General features: G+C 40.5%; 1 protein-coding gene across 1 annotated transcript in view; it reads left to right on the top strand.

Annotated features, from left to right (window-relative positions):
- Positions 1–17,509, top strand: part of IQGAP2 (IQ motif containing GTPase activating protein 2) — a 102,206-nt gene that overhangs the window by 23,074 nt on the left and 61,623 nt on the right. The window lies entirely within an intron of this gene.

Here is a 17,509-nt window from a genome sequence, read left to right as displayed (position 1 = left end):
AGGCCATCTGGTACCTGTGTCTCAAAATTCATCCAGTGCTGTCTGCTGGGAGAAATTAGCATCCTCCACAGCTGGAGTGCAAAATACTTCAGGATGCTGTGGTCTCTGCTAGAGTTCAAAGAACATAGTGTATCACTGGCCTTGCCTTGACTAGAGGTCAGAAAACTGAAGTCAAAGATGACAAAAAAAAAATAGAGAGCATTATACAATACTCAAATATGAGGATGGCTTTTTAATGGTAATAGTGTTAGTTTTTTAATGTCATGAAATGCAGAAACACATTAAAAGTACTTGTTGGATATAAATCATCAAATTATGGTTACTTTTAAACTTTTAAAATTACTTTATGGACCAGGGGTAGAAAAAGCTGGAAAAAATTCTGTTTCCAGTGTCACATGAAGGAGATGTACACATATCACAAACTCAGCCACAGCATTTTGGGTATTTTTAGCTAACACCATTATTTGGGAGGGGAGGAAGGGTTGTGTCTGAACCAAGGAAACATTGGTACAAGCCTGCATCTTGCTCCTGTATGCACCACTGCCTTCAATGAGCAGTGCTTGTTCTTTCTTGGAGTACATATCTCTTTAAGCAATTAATTAATCTGTCATTTGGTGTGCAGACAGCCCTTCTGGTTAGCAAACACTTGAAATTAGACTCTCCAGTTGCAGTAGATGAAATGCTTTCAATACACCTTGAAAAGAGTTATTAGTGTTAGATCTTACCCAAGCTACAAAATAAAAGCTAAAAGGAAAGTAGTGTATGTTAATGCGTGCCATGCTTTTATCTGTGGACAATATTCTTACTGTCTCAGTCAGCTGTGGATAGTCATTTAAATCTTCTGGCCCTAAAGCAACCTTGCTCCCAAACTGTGACAGACTTAGAAACAAAGATTGGCTTTACAAACAAGATCCAATTAGTGACTACAGAGGAAACATTCTTCTTGGGGTGGATAAGTGTCTGGATTCAGTGAAGAACTGGAAACATTTCCATGATAATTAGCATTATTCCTCAAGACAGTCTGTAATGAGAAATTGTTTCCGTAGTCTTCTATGTGCCTTTCCATCTCTTTCCTAGATAAATTAATTGGAGGGTTGGTCAGGGTTGAGTAGAGAAGCTTTGTTGTAGTTCCATAGCCTTGTGAACAGGGTTAGTGAAACTGCTGCTTACAGCTGTGGAAATGTGCAGCTGGAAAAAGCAGATAAAGTAACTTGTACCTCAGTGTGTGTTTGCATACCTGCCATTAATAAACCAATCCATGAAAGTGTGATAGTGTAACTCTGGTGTTTGGGGCTGTAGAATTGTATTTGCCTGATCTTTCCTCTAAGGTGCTGCTTTTCATTTATAGCTGCTTTTTCTGTACTGAGCGTTGGCTGAACTTGTGTGGACCCCATGGTCCACTAGAACAATAGAAACCTTTGAATCATGTGTACTTCCCTAGCTAGGCTCTCCCCACATTTTGCAAAGTGATTCACAGGCTAGGCCTGCCAGAGTTGCCAGAAAATGATGTCATCTGGATACTGTAGTATCCCACATACAAACCAAAGGCTATTTAGAAATTAGGCTGACAACTACAAAAAGGAAATAGCTGCATTTCAGATGCATATCTCAATTTTAAATCTGTATAATTGTGTCTGTGCTTATTAAACACAGGAGTAGTGCAAAAAGCAAAATGAAAAAAGTGCAAAAGAAAAGCTTCAGTGTTTCTTGAACTGTGTTTTCTGATGACCACAGAGTGGGTAATCCTGTTCCCCTGCTGTTTGTCTTGTGCCAGCAATAGTTCACGCAGTCAAGCTGTGTCAGATCAGGGAATTGATTTGGTCAAACACTAACATATGTATCTTGTGTTGCTGCATTAGTTCTCAGCAGGATCAGTTCCCTGGTTCTACTCTCCTCACTATCCCTGGGGCACTGATGTGGCCAAAATTGAAGGGAAAATGCAGACAAGAGTGCAGTAGAGAATGGGAAGCAGGAAAAGCACACTATCTTGTCCAGTGGCTATCTATCTGTACCATAAAGCAAACTTGAAATTATATCGTTAGCCTCACTTAAATAGTTTGGCAGAATTTCACATGTAAACATCTTATGTATTGACATGAGATGCTTCTTTGTGTCTTCTTCACCCCCACACTACATGGTCCAAAAAAACAACATTTGCTGTTTGTGGTCACTGTGCTATACTGGGACCTGGAGAAGCGCTGCCCTGGGAAGCAGCTTGCCATCCTCAGGAGTCCTTTGTCACAGCAACTTGGGGCACTCTGATGCTGGCACACAGTGATGGAGCTCCTGGCCAGTGGCCTGCACAGGCAGATGAAACACACATTAAGTAAGACTAGGGTTAAAGGCTTCTCCTTTGTCAAATGTCAGAGGCAAAAGAGGCTAACAGATATGATTTTGTGGGAAAATTAACAGTCTTCTAACACTAGTTTTTTGTTCTGTTCCTCTCCTATTTCTGGCAGATGCATCAATTTGAGTTCTGCTGGTTTGGGAATGTATATGGAATTTAACTTGCTACTAACCATCATGTTTTCAGATGTCTAATCTTGGCCTGGAATATTGTACACAGTGTATTCCCAAGATAAATGAACTGAGCAGCATGTTTCTTATTACTTCATTTCTGTCTCTGTGTTCTGTGTTAAAACCAAACGGTGAATGAAACCTGGCATGTAAACTGATCCACCTGTATTGAAGCACAGCACTAAGCAAGATAAGTCTAGATGTTCAGCCTGTGCACTTCATTTCCCTATTGATACAGTACTGGTTCTGCCCCTTAGAGCAGTGTGCCTTACTGCTTCTTCTGCATCTGATTATTGCAGCCAGAATACCAACAGATGTTCCTGGTAAGACCATTAAATACAGCATTTAAGTCAAATTTTTCATAATTTAAAACTCATTCAGAAAGATCTCTGCCCTTCAGCTGTCCCTAACCTATATCATATCTTGGACCTGTAACTTAAAAGGAGTTAGAAGGGCTCATGATTTGGCTGCCTTCCACCTATGGAATGGGATTTCCCATTCAGGCATTGAGGTGACAGGTACTATCAAAAGAGATTATGCTCCCACCAACCTATAACGAAAGAGCATTGAACATCAGATATTGTTAATCTTGGTTCAAATAATTGTTCTTCATATGTCATAAATGCTTTGCCAAAGAGATAACGATGGTATTAGGAGAGCTAAGTACAGACCTGATAATATGTATGCAAAACTAAAAAGGGTTGCAATGCATTCCTCTTGTTGTTTAAATATTTCAAGCCGCCATCCAGACTTGGATCCACATTTCTTCAATATTTCTAGATGTTTTTGAGCATTCTGCTTTCCCTTGACATGGACATTCTGCTCTTGAAAAACTCTGGCCATGCAAACTCACATGCATAGAACAGAGCTGAAACATTCCCAGTGCCTAGGAGGGAGTATCATGGTGACAAGATTTGTGAATTCAAAACTGAGTAACTGGACGACTGCTGGGCAGCCTGGCACATTCCTGTAAGCCTACATACTAATAATAAAAGTTGCTACAATAACATAAATTTACTTTTAGTCATGTTAAAGTAAAATACAGTGAGTCAAGATTTTTGTAGAAAAAACAAACCAAAACAGCAAACAATCACCTCTTCTAGCATTTTGAAAAGGCAAGATGAAGGCACTGGCTATTGCTGAAAATTAGAATTAAGTTTTCTTGTGCAGGTATTTTGTCATAGAAAATTAGGTCACTTTGAGAGAGGACCAAGGAGAGACTGAAAGTTCTTCCTTGAACTTGAGCTACAGTTGTGTACAGGTTAATTTTTTGTTCTTACATAGAGTACTGCTATTTCATCTATATAACAGAAATTGATATAATACAAAGGCAGCTTTTGAGTTCTTGCCGCTGTTGAATGGTGGTAATTGGCAATATAAATACAGTGTTTAAATTTTTGCCCACCATCATTTTCTGGTTAAACTCCTAAAAGTAAAGGCAGTTTAGTGATTACCGCTGTACAGCAAATACTCTAATGTATGGTGCTGTCTCTCAAGTAAGCAATTATCTTAATTTAAATTAAAAAAAAAATCCATGTAAAGTTTGTGTTTGACTTAAAAATTTGCATGTAGGAAAATCCAATCTCATGCTGGGTGTTAAGGTTAATTAGGAGTTTACCATTTGCATGTAAGCACAATCAGTAATTGAATTCATACATACTGAAATCAGTTTAAAAATGCAATACATGAAAAAAAACCTGAAAACTTTCTGAAAAAAATCTTAAGTTTACTCTCCCTCTTAATCTAGAGTTTTCTTGATTCTCTTGCTTCACACAGTTGGTGTTTCTCTATTCAGTTGTTGCAAATACTTTACCCTGAGATGTGGTATGCTGCAGTGAAAGGAGGGATTTTTTTCCGAAGCAAACCAGAATGGAGCGGAGAGGCAGTGTTTATGTAAAGTAAGCTGTGTGAAAGGAGTGTGCTATAATTCAGAAATAACATATACATTTATAAATGTAGAATTAAGTTGCTCAGGATTTTGTTAACAAGCTGTTTGTATTTTAGAACTACATCTGCCAGAGTGATATTGAAAAGACAGCTTATCTTTCACTTACCATGTTTATAAATCAATTGGCAAGGAGAAAAACCCCTTATGTCTGAAGAAAAATGCTTACCCTCTTCCCCTGGCCAGCCATAGTGAAGACAAAGTAATTTTGTGCTGATATATAGAAGAGAATAATTTCCAGCTCTTCGTCTGAGAAGAGGGAATATCTTTGAATTAGGACTTCATGCCATCTGCATGCTGGCATATTCCACTATTTTTCATAGGACTAAGAGAAGTAAAGATTATGTACTTGCCATGATCAGTTGATGGGTAGAATTAGTCTAGTGTTTCTTTCAAAGGCGTATGCTTTTACTGTGCACGAATATAATATGTTTTTCTTGAATATTCAAAGTAACACGTTAGACGATTAGTGGAAAAGCAGTTGCTGTTAAACATTTTTATTTCCAGTAGCTACCAAGTGGGCTGATCAAACTTGCTGCTCAGGTAGGGGCTGTGCATCCCATTTGGCTCATTAGGCTGGATGTAAGCTTTTTTTTTTTTAAACTTTCATATGCTTCCCCAGCCCACATCTTAGTGTCACTTTAATGTGCTTGCATACAGTGCCATATAGCAGTAGGGAGAGAGGTTGGTCAGATGTTGAGTCACTGAGTGGGCAGCACTGGGGTTTGCTCAGCTCTTAAATGCCCTTCTGCACTTCATTTTCCAGACTGCCATCACCCAGGTACTTTTATGCTGGCATCAAAATACTTTAAATATCTTTATGTGCATATCTATAAACATTCTTCCCATTTAGATACTGAATTTACAGATTATATTGTAGAATTCAGTAGTACTGTGTTTGTTTTCTTCAATATAAAGGATTGTCCATCCGTTCCATGAGAAGCCTACTTCTGCCAGACACATAACAGCTGAAATGTGGTTTTGATTATTTTCTTTTTTAAACAAAGCATTTAGCATGCTATTGCATAGTCTCAATAGGGTTTACCCTGTGTGCAGTGTTATGGTGGCAGCATTGCAAGGAAGGATATGCAGGTATCTCCTGAACACAGTTTTTGAATTTTAAGTGACTGGACATTTGACACTTGGATAAACCTCCAACCTCTTGATAAACAAGTATGTTGAAAGTAGCTAAAGTTGCAAAGATTTGACCTATTTGAGAACTTGATGCTACGAAAGATGGGACAAGGTATTACTTGGCAGCTAGGTGGAATTCTGCTTTTCCACTTTGGAGAAACTCCCTTATTGAGGTGTGGTGATGAAAACATGCTACCAGCCTGGGGAACTTGGAAATGGCTGTCTGCACAAATGCCTCCTGCTTGTATTACAAGCTGGTACTAGAAGCAGATGAAGTTCTAGAGGCTGCCAATGTTATGAGGGAACAAAAAGGGCAAGAGGACTGTTCTTGTTCCCTTTTTTCCTGTCTGAAGTAGATGAAAGTTTTGAAAGGGTCTCTGGGTATTTTTGCAGCCCAGTGAGAGAAAAACAACTTGCCCCTCTGCATAGGAAATATCTGCCTTGGTGAACATGGAACTTCTTCTGGGATTTTCACTTCATTGCAAGAACCCTTGCACTCCTGAAATCAGAGTGTAATTCTCATGTTCAAAATTAAGAGCAACTGGGCTGTTAAGTTTCTTTGAATATATATATTGGTTCTCCTGAGGAAGAAGAATATGGAGACATTTTGATGATACTGACTTTCATATGAAAAGCTGAAGCAAATATGCTGTTTAAGTATTTGGCTGGATTTCAAAGTAAATGTGCAGAAGTTCTGCAAGACATACTTTTAAAATCTTTTGTGAAGGGGAAGATCTAGGGACGAAGGTGCTCAGTGTCAAAACTGTGTGTGTTCAATTTCCACTTGCACCTGTTGGAATATGGGCATAGTTATACTAACACTCTTTTGGGGTCTTCCTTCTTTCATAAGTTTCTCGTGAACAGTTTTAGATTCACTATTTCTGATGAATCTGCTGTGATCACCAGGCAATTTCCTGCCCCCGGTTAAGCATCTTTTCCTCATCTTCGGATCTCTGATAGTTGAGTTGATGGGAGGGTAGGGATCTCATGTATTCCTTAGAGTTTGGCAAGTCTTATTTTTGCTGAGGCATGGCTGCATCTTGTTTTTGACCTGGGCTAAGGTACAGAAACCTCCACAGGTCTTTAAAACATCAGTCATCATTGTCTATCAGGCTTTTTCTTTCCTATTGTAGATCTTTCTGTCCTGGTATTTATCCTGTGGTTCTTCCTTATCTAGGTTCTACTGCGGTTGGCTCTTCCTGTCCATTTCTTTTGTTGACAGGAACTGTTTGGCATGGTGACGGTTGCATTTCTTTTCCTCTCCCCTGTGGTGGTTGTTTTCCCAGCACTGGTGACTGACTAGTGTCCTCACACCCTGCACTGGTGCCTTGCTTGCCACAATGCAGGCGGCTGATGGATGCTGCAGGAGAGTTTGCCATGAGAGCCAGTAGCATCACTGCCCTCTTACATGAGGCTTCATACTGCCTGTGATGGTCAGGCTCTGCAGGCTGCAGCTGCCAGTAGCTCAGAATACCTGAGTCCTACTGAAAGCATACAAAAACATGCTCTATGAATTGTAGGGGAAAGTGAGGATCCAGTTTTTGTGGTGGCTTCTGGGTGTAACTGCAGCAGTATCTTCCTAGAGTGCATAAACAGTACTGTGCAGGTGCTGTACTTGATTGGGATGAAGTGTAGAAGAAAGGGCAGAGGAAGAAAGGGAGCAAATTCACAGGTCAAAATAGCAACCTAAGTCACTTAGGTCTCAGTGGAGGGCTGAGAGTTAACAAGTTGTGATGGTTTGCTGATTAACTTGATCAAGGTAACTAGGTCATGAACAGGCTTGGCAGCAAGGTAAATTGACTTAAAATACTTTTTTGGTTCAAGTTCACTGGTACAGGGGGTATTTTTGCCCATGTTAAATTGTTAGCTAACTGTAAATTAGAGGCCCTAAGATTAGTGCTGTTTATGAAGAAAAGTAGGAAAGTCCTCCTGTAAACCATTTTGGTGTTTCTTCTTTCTTGTTGCCTTTTTGTGACAATAATACAGTGAGCTGTACCAGCCTAAAAATTAGTTTCCTAATGAAAGAGTGCTGATAAGGATGCCTGGGTGTCTGCCCTGTGGTTCACTTTGATTTAAAAAAAAAAATATGGTAGCTACTTCCATATTCTAATACAGAAGTTTTTAAGTTAATTTCTGTGCCTGAAAGGTCTTGGAGGAGTACAGGAGTATTTCCGAATAGGGCATTGTGATGGCTGGAAAAGTGTCTATTGAGCTTCTCTGCAGCAGGTTTTATTTTTCAGAAATTACTTCTACAGAAATCGATGGGCAAGCCTTTGTGTAGCCAACAATTTGCTAGAGGGTTAGAGCATGCTGAAACCTCACTGGAAACAGAGATATAGTACATAAGCTCCCTGAATGGTTTGAAATAGTCTCTAAAACTTGTCAGTTTTTCCTTCGGATTTTAAAATTCTTGCATTTTTATTTCCTCTTTGTGCATGAACAAGAAAACAAAGAAGAACTTTGTTTTGCATTTACCACTCTGCATAAAACACTGTGGTTTCTCATAAGTAGTCTCAAACACCCAAAATAGGGTTTAAGAAGACTTTTCTTGCATATTCCATCTTGTGATTAAACAATGTGGCCAGTAATGGTGATAGCATTCTGGCTGGGGTTGTGCGGCTGCTATGTGCTCCACTTGGCTTGGGCTGCCACTGGCAAGGAATCGCCTGCCTCTTTGCTTTTCTGCTGCTGGTTGACACAGTGACACTGAATATCCAGAGGCATTCATGGCTTGCCTGAGTGGCAGCTGCAGTGGCAATGGTGTTACAGAGCCTGGGTCAGACATGGACATGTGGTTCTTGCGTTACTGGGTCAGCTAGCCAGACAATGAGGGCTGCCTGGGGCGGTGAGCCAGACAACTGTGTGGATGCTGGTAGATGGTTTACCCATTCAAAACACTTTTGAAATACTTTTTTTTTGCTTTTTGACAGGATAGAAAGATTGCATATTCTGGTACTTGAAGTCAAGGTGGTGGCAGGGGAGGGTGTCCTCAACTGGTTCTAGATTCCACAAGACAGACTTGATACACCATTTACATGTTTGTGGCCTTTGAACCAAATGGTGTCCCAGTAGCCTGCTTTTGCCAGTCCTTAATACCTTGTCTGGTAACTTGAAGGCTCTTAGCTGATTAAGTATTTCTTGTACGTCTCTTACAGTCTCGAGTAACTTGAATACTAGGGCTACTAGATGGTAGATTCTTATCACTTGGTGAGTACTCTGATAGGAGTGTATCACTGTTTGTTCTTAGAGAAGAGATTGTCTTGTGTACACGGATGTTGGGGATGGTGAGCTCAAAACCCTTAAACTGAAGTTCTGTCACTAGATACTGGGTGTTTGTTGCATGACATGATTAATGGAACTGTTTAATTTTTACCATGCTGATTACACCCGACTTTTTTTCTTCCTAGCCTAACCTAGTCTTTGGACTACAGTTTAGCTTTTACACTGTCCTATTGCTACCGTAGCACATTAATATAATTTCCTAGTACGTTCCTCATTCCAAGTGACTATTTTAGAATTCTGCAGCTAAAACCTCTTGTTTTACCACTTAATTCTTCCAGTTCATTTTCTTAAAGAATGGCTATATTGCTGTATCTTAAATGCTATCTAGAAAGATGTGCTTGAGTTATTATTTTAGGTAGCATTTGGTTATATGTTCTCAAGAAAAACTCCAACTTACACTGGGAAAATTACAGCCAGTTCTTCACCAAGAGCCAATGTCTACATATCATATAGAAATTCTGGTTATGACCCTTAGTGTAAATGTAAAGCAGTGCTAACTGTCTACCTCAGGTGTGTGAATAAAACACTATGCAGTTTTGAAACTGGTAAAAAGATATGGTCCTGGAGGATACAAAGCTTTGTTCAGCAGTTATTAGCCTATGTTCTGATGATAAAAGTGAGGCTGCAGGGCACTTGTGAATATTTTTCCTGTTTTCTCCTATAGAGTGGCTGCTTTTCTTCACCAGTGTGAAGTCGCACCATTCCTTTCTTCAGTTTTCATTTCTTTATGGATTATCAAATGCTATTATACTGCTGTCTGCATTTTCCTCCTCTATAGCAGACTTAGTTTGTGTGCATGTGCTTTCAGAATTTTATAGATTGTTGTTAAGTGGGTAGGGAGCCATGGAAAGTGGAGGAGAGCATTTCTTGCATAATCCTGGGAAGAAGTGAACAGGAACAGGTAACTGTAGGTGTTGTGCATGTTGTGTCTCACCTAAATGCCTTGGTTTTAGCTTTGTTCCTCAATCTTGTGTTTCTTTTTGACATGGGACCAAGTTGAAACTGCTTGTTGCAGTTTTGTAGAGTTTACGTAACAGTAAATGCTTTGAACAACAGTTCAGCCTTTCACAAGCTGGCTCTTTCAGTCTTTTCACTCTTTTAACATCTTGTTCTCTCATGCGTGGCTTTTAATTCTGATTTGGCTGCTGTCCTGCACCTTTCTCTAAAAGTTTCAGCTGCTTGTCTAGTAGATGTATGTCTTGGGTTATTTTATGGCTCCTGTACCTGCAGACTTGCTGCTAGCTGCTTTCATGAAACTCACCTTTGTTAGATATTAGACAGGAAAATATAAATGTCCACATCTGATCCAGTGGACTTGAACTGTTCAAGGAGTCAGAACAGCACTCTGCATCCTGCCAGGCTCAAGTTTGGCTTCCTCCTCTACCATAGTTCATCTGTGTGGCCTCAATGCAATTTTCAGTCTGCACCACCTTTGGGAGTTTCTGCTGATCCTGCTGCTTTAGTTGCCAATAAGCAGGTCTGCAGGCAGCACTGTCTCCTGTTGCTGATCTTGAATCGTAGCCTTGGCTTTAACACTTGCACACTATAAAAGCTTCTGTGTTGAACCTGCCTGGGAGGTACTTCCCTGGGTCAGTTTTCTTCCCTATAAAGGTGTGATGATTGTAGGCATGGTGGGAATGTTTATGCCTGTCCTCTCACCTGCAAAGAAAGGTAATAACACATCCCTTTGACACCTGAGGACTAATACTTGCATGGAAGGCACTTTGCAGTGGTAAGGGGCAAGTACATACAATACTAGATCTTGATGTAAGAATTACAGTATTACTTTGATGGTGTTTTTAGATGTTCTTCCATGTGTGGCTAGTTTGACAGCTGCTAGACACAGGACATGTGATGATGCAGTGGATTTTGGGAGAGGGTTAGCCTGTTTCCTAATGGACATGTTAGCATAGTTCCTAATGGACAGCTGTGATTTAGTTTCAGTAGAAGCTTCATCAAAATGACAGTTAGATCACTTTAGTTAGACTGTAGCTCTATTTTCTATGGATTTGGATAGGAATTACTGCCATGGCAGGGTGCAGGGCTTGAGTAAAGACTGTGATTTAGGATTAGTGGGACTACTGTGTGAAGAAGGTGTGACAATTATCTCCAGGACTCATTGGTTATTTTACTGCCACATTTCTGAGACTTGCCAGGGGCATGCATCTTCTGCTGAAGTGGATTGCTTGGAAGACTATGAGATTATTCCAGGCCAGAATCTTTTAAATTGGTAAGTCTAAAATACCATATGCTGTTTTAAGAGGGTGCCCTAAACTGTATTACCATACTGTAGCTGTAGAAGACACAATAGCGCAAAGCAAACTGCTGTAGCATGTAGCAAGACAGTATAATGTGAAAGTCTAAACCACAATCTGCTGTGCTTTCCTGAAGCAAACATGGTGTGTTTGGGGGGAATAACGTGTTTTGCAACATTTCCACATGTTCTAATGCTATACTGTACAAGTGCTTTTATTGCTGTGTCTGCTTCTGTTTATCAAATCAGTGTCTACACAGATTTGTGAAAAACTACGTTTAGCTTAATTCATATGCCAAATTAATCTTCTCTTCTTTTCAGAGAAAAGTGCTGTTTTATTTGTAGGGAGACCCTTTATGTTTGTATGTGGGACTTGTTACAGAGCTTGTGTCTGCACTACCTAAAGTTGCATTAGTGATTTGGGTCTGTCATCTGTCTGAAATTATGCTTTCCAGGGGCCACTGAGCCACCACTGCCAGACTAACACAGGAAATACTCGTGTGTCTGCTGTTGTGTCTTTGCTGCCTGTTGGAAGAGAAGGCTGTTAAAACTGGTCTAGACACTGCAGCTGGGTGATGCATGTCAGTCTGAGTTGTGTTAACTTAGTTGCACAGGTTTTGCAAGATTTTTAGCACTATTCTGTTCCATCCTTTTTTCCCCTTTTCATTCAAATGAAAATCCAGTTCTTCGCATAAAAAAGGCTGCTTCACACTACACAATCAGCAGATACTTTCCCTCTCCTGAGACCTTTGAACACAGGCTTAATAATTCCACCTCATTTGCTCAGGTAACCTGTTGATTGCTGTTGTTTCTGCTTCGAAGAACTAGGTGAGGTTTCTTAAGGACACATATTTGCTGTGGTTGATCAGTCTCCGCCACCATGGTGAGCTCCCTTCCTGGCACTGCTCTTTCTACTGCCTCTTCAGCTTTCTTCTCCAGACCTTGGCACCTTGGAGCCTGGCCAAGAGCAGGGGGAAAAGATGAGGCATCTCTGTGGCCATCAGCCTGGGCTTTGTTGGTCCCCCGCTCAAGCACCATTATCTCAAATAGCAGTCCTGGAGTTTGTGGTTGATACCCAGTGCTAAATCTTAATGTCTCTGCAAACAGACAAGGCAGCAAAACAAAGCCTTGCTGTTTGCTAAGGTTGAGGACTGTCCTGAAATACACGCACAGTGTGTCGCTGCTCTCAGCTGTGGTGTTGGTTGAGAGTCTCTACATCTTTTCTCCACCGAAAGGCTACAGAGTAAACAGGACTTGGCTGCTGCTGTGTGCATGCAGCCTGCAATGGCAGTGGGGCCAGGTCATGGCTCCAGAGCCAGCTTCCTGAGCAGCACCTTCCCTTGTGGACTTTAATCACTGATTAACCCACATAAAGGGTGGCTGGAATAAAACAGATTAAGCCAGCACATAGTATCTGTGCTGCCATCTTGTGCACCAGAATTTTATAACACCTTTAAGATTATTTTGTAAACATGGCAGTGTTGTCATGGCAGCAGAAATCTGGTGTAGAAAAATGTTGCTGATATGATTTATTGCTGGTTTAGTGTGCTGTGCAGGTCAGGCAAGGCGTCACTGCTCCTAGCTTCTGCTTAATTGAATTGAATATGAAATGCATCAGAAGGGCTTTGATCAGGGAAATGAATGTCGCAACAAACTTCAGGCTGGCATGCATGGCTCAATTAAATGCAAAAATGTGCAGTGAGATCTGTATTATTTTAACATTTATACATAAGAATCCACACATTAATGTTTCACAGTTTTCAGTGTAGCTCTTGCTGAAAGTCAGTATCCTCCCTGGTGAAATCATGATTGTGGAAAGTTGAGATGCTGTTAAATCTAACACTAGCTGGAAATTCAAAGATATGCAACCTTGAATTTGAACCCAGTCATGGAAGTGTAAAAAAATTGGCATCTGCAATTTTACCTAAAATCTCTTACTAAAGGTTTTGACATTTTCTTTATGTGCTGAAGTTCTGAGACCTTGTGTAGCCAAGTGATTCATGGTGTCCTCCACATTGCTGCTTTCACATTACTTCTTGTATGTAACGTGAGAGAACTTGTGACTGGGGTGACCTATATCACACCTTCCTTCACCCTACTGCTGTGGTGACCCACAATCACAGTTTGATTTCTTTCAGACAAGGTAAGTTCTTAGGATGGGTAAAACTTTAGATGCAGTATAGACTGTCTCTGGAGTATGAATCTAGACCCTCAAATTTAGAAGCTGATTTTTCCAGGGTGTCTGGCTCCAGGAGTAAGTTGGCATCAGAGAACTGTAGCTCTGACTTGAACTAAGGCTCTCATCTGTAAGAACGGTTTGGGGGTGAATGTACTAAAACATGAGGCAGGGGAAAAAGGGTATGAAGAAAGTAGTTTTTTCAGCTACCCACTCTACTCTCCACAGCCTCAAAGTCAAACCTCCAAGGTTGTGCACTTTTTTACACAACTAATAGATTTTTGCTGTCATGGTATTCAAATTTTATGTATCTATTTTCCTGGAATGGCTGGAAGTTTTGCCTGCTTTTCCCCTGGCAGTAGCCTGTGGCTGTTTGTGAAATAACCTTTTCCTAAGTTTTCTGGTTTAGGGGATGTATCATACTAAATCTTGCAGTATGAGAACAAATTCCAAAGTTAACATACAGGTTTTCCTTATAAACAAATCAACAGTACTACCACTCCCCTACTCAGCCAAGGAATACACATGGGTTGCTTTGGCTGCTGTCACCATCCTTTATAAAACAAATAATATTTAGGGAATGTTGGCAGCTAAGAGAAATTTATATTTTTTTAAGCAAATGGAAATTTAGGAGCTGAGATTTTTTAACAAATCTGTAGAGTCAGAAACTAGAGACATAATAGTGTGGAACTTTAAATTATGAGTTCATGTGCTTCAGATAGTTCTATATTTTTGCATATCTCCAAGTAAAACTTTTGACTTAAACCACTTCCACCACTTCACAGACATTTAAAGCTAGAGTCTAACATTTTGCTTTGGGTCTGATTGTGGTTACTGTTATTTTCTAGAAAAAAGATATTTTTCTTTGGAACAAGTTGGCCACATTTTTCTCTCTAGGTCAGCAGTCTGTTTCACTTGTGCTGAACTAGGTTGAAAGGCTGTGGTTCTGAGCAAGGGAGGTAATAAATGAGTCGTAACTTGCATTTATCTTGTCTTCACTATACCTTTTCTACAGCAGCATGCAGCAAAGCTCTGAGCTTTGGCTCTGAAGTCCCACATTTTCTTCTTTGAAGGTCTGCTTCCCACAGGGTACAAACCTGGTGCCCTTGGATCCACATCTCGCTGCAAAAATCTGAAAGGGCATGGCAGCAAAAGTATAAATTTTACTTCATGGTTGTGTGCTGAATGTGATGGGCTTTGGGTGGGTTGTGCAATGTATCTTCTCTGCTGAACATTGATTCCAGCATTTCCAGTCTCTTGACCTGTGTGTCTGCTTTGCTGACTACACAGCCTGTCAATGACTTAACTTCAGACTGTCAACTTCATAACTGGTTAAGTTCATAGCGCAGCACTGTTGCTTCCAGTTCCCTTGACCTTGCCTTGAATGAGATTCAGTGGCGGGGTTTTATTTTCAAATGCAGTCTGAGATAATTTTACTGCTGCTGCTTTCACACAATGACAGAATGGTTAAAGTTGGGAGGGACCACAGTCAGTCATCCTGGCCCAACTTCCCTGCTCGTGCAGGGTCGTCCCAGAGCAGTTGCACAATATCGAGTCCAGCCAGTTCTTGAATGTTTCCAGTGAGGGAAACTCAACAACCTCTCTGGGCAATCTCTTCTCTTACATAGTCAAATGTGGAAACTGGATCTCCTGGTCAGTGGCATGTTGTTTGTTGCTCTTGAGTCTGGCATAGAATCATCGCATGTTTTCCTGCCAGAAATTCACTGCTGAACAGCTCTGCCATGGATTGTCAAGAGTTAAAGCAGAACTGAGCAAAGCAAATACTCACTCAATACTCATGCCTGGCTGACTCTCTACTACTTTGTATTGGAACTGAAATTTTGGAGATATATTTTCATTGATCAGATCTAGGTTTGCTTTTTTGTCTAAGGCAAATCCTTTGTTTGTGTGTTGGCAAGTACTGCAGTTATTACGAAAATCAAAGTGGGCTCTTCTTATGCATTCCCAAGAATCTATCTTTAGGAAAACACCTGCTTATGCATGTTTTATCCAGACAGTAACACTGGCATGGGTAACTGACATGGGTAACTCTGTAGGACTGTTTGAAAGATTTTTAATTTTAGATAGTACTACCCCGAACTTCAGTGATGCTGTGTGCTTTACTCTGCTCCCTGAAGCTGACTTTTGTTTATCCACCATGGAGTTGGGTTTGGGTTTAGCTTAAATGAGAGACCAAATAAACCATCATATTCACCAATTTGTAAATTTTTCATGGCCTACCTCAGTCATTAACTTAAAGTTGTTAAAAGTACAGTTGTGGGATTATATTGTTTAAAAAGGATGGTAGAAATGCCTGTGCACATTTGATAGCTATAACAGCCTTATTCTACAAGCTTCATACTGAAGGAAAACATACTGTCTAAGATTGAATTATAGACCCCTCATCATGTGTATCAACAATATTAACTACTTTTTTTGGGCAACAGTTTCTGCAACAGATTTAAAGGTGATGCTGATGCTGCAGTTCTGTGTGCTCAGGAAAACAGTAGGTGAGCCAAAAGCAATGCTACTTCTTTAGCATCGAAGCAAAATAAATTGCTCCAAAGGTATCTATAAATCCTTTCTGTCATGTGGATATTCTCGATTTCACTTAATGAAATGAAAGTGGAAGCATTTCTGGTTTTCTCAGTCCAGTCTGCTCCTGCTGACTCTACCATGTCTTATAATAAACTTCATAAACTCACAAACTATGTCTTAAAAAGCAGAACCTCACAAGGTTGGAAGTAATTTTCTTTATGTTTAAAACCACAATTGCCTTTTAACTGAATCAGTGTAAAGGGAACAAAACTTCTGTTATTGCAAGCATTGGGGAGAAAAGTACTACAGATATGCTGGTTGACAGGAAGTTCACCATGAGCCAGCCATGGGCACTCCCAGCCCAGAGAGCCACACGTGTCCTGGGCTGCATCCAGAGCAGTGTGGGCAGCAGGGCCAGGGAGGGGATTCTGCCCCTCTGCTCTGCTCTGCTGAGAGCCCACCTGCAGTGCTGCATCAGCTCTGGGCTCCCAGCACAGGAAAGATGTGACCTAGTCCAGCAGGTCCCAGGGGAGGGTTGCAAAATTGGTCATGGGGCTGGAGCACCTCTTCTGTGGGGACAGACTGAGAGAGCCAGGGTTGTTCAGCCTGGAGAAGAGAGGGCTCTGCGGAATACTTATAGCATCTTCCAGCTGTTTGCATAACGAAGCTACAAAGTTGTTTGTATGCTAGCAGGATTTAATTAAAATCCTAAGGTTTTTCCTTCCTCTGGTTAAACATGTGCAAAACATGCACAGTAAATCCTTTCACAGTAGATCTTGTTGTAGCTGAGTTCTGCAACTTCCGGACATTGGTAAAACATATCTTACATGTAATACAGTTATAGCTGTGTTCTCAGTCTTGGACATTGATTACCAAATGCTGCTAGTTGCCCTATTGCAGATCCCTAATTTTTTCTAGAGTAGATATAACTTATAGATTTATGGCTATAAATGGAAAAGAAAGTTTGCATCTTTCAAGCCTGCTCCACTTAGTTCTCTCTAGTTTTTCCCCTCTTTTTTCCACTCAGTTACTAACATTATCCTTCTCAAAAGATATTTATTCCCTTGTATATTTATCTGGATTTGTTGGTTTGATAGTTGTATTTGACGTTACCTTTTTTCTTCTTTCTGCTTTCTTTGCATCCTCATACTGTTTCCTGTTTGTTCCTCAGGCTACTGCATTTACGTGTTAGACATGGTAGCCTCCCTAACTAGAACAGGAGGGTTCCAGATAAATTTTAAAGGCTTATCACTGTGCTGGAGAAAAACCCACAGCAATTTTACTGTTGTTGAATTACAAGAGGTTTGACAAGCTGAGGAGTAGCTTTCACTTTGGACTAGCATCTCATTTAGAGCTCAGGGAATGGCTCAGTTTTATATAAAAGTAGTAAATTTTTGTACTGTAAGGAAGAAAAGAAATTCCATGTGTACACATGTGTGTAGCTTCTTCAAAAACAGTTCCAATGCAGTACCTTGTTGGTGCCCTGGAATTAAGATGTTAGAAAAACCCTTTCACAAAAAAACTGAGAATTAGAAGTGCAAAGAATCCAGTGTAAGGTACAAAATGCTGCTCTGAGCACACAGTTCATATCTCTGGAGATGGTCCATTGAGCAGCAGAGTCAGCTGTGGCTCATAATGAATACCCACTGTGGTTCAGCAAGCT

The sequence above is a fragment of the Geospiza fortis genome, unplaced genomic scaffold (genome assembly GCF_000277835.1).
Source record: "Geospiza fortis unplaced genomic scaffold, GeoFor_1.0 scaffold201, whole genome shotgun sequence".
Taxonomy (NCBI): Eukaryota; Metazoa; Chordata; class Aves; order Passeriformes; family Thraupidae; genus Geospiza; species Geospiza fortis.
Note: the sequence above shows the minus strand (reverse complement) of the source record. Positions and strands in the feature narration are given on the sequence as shown.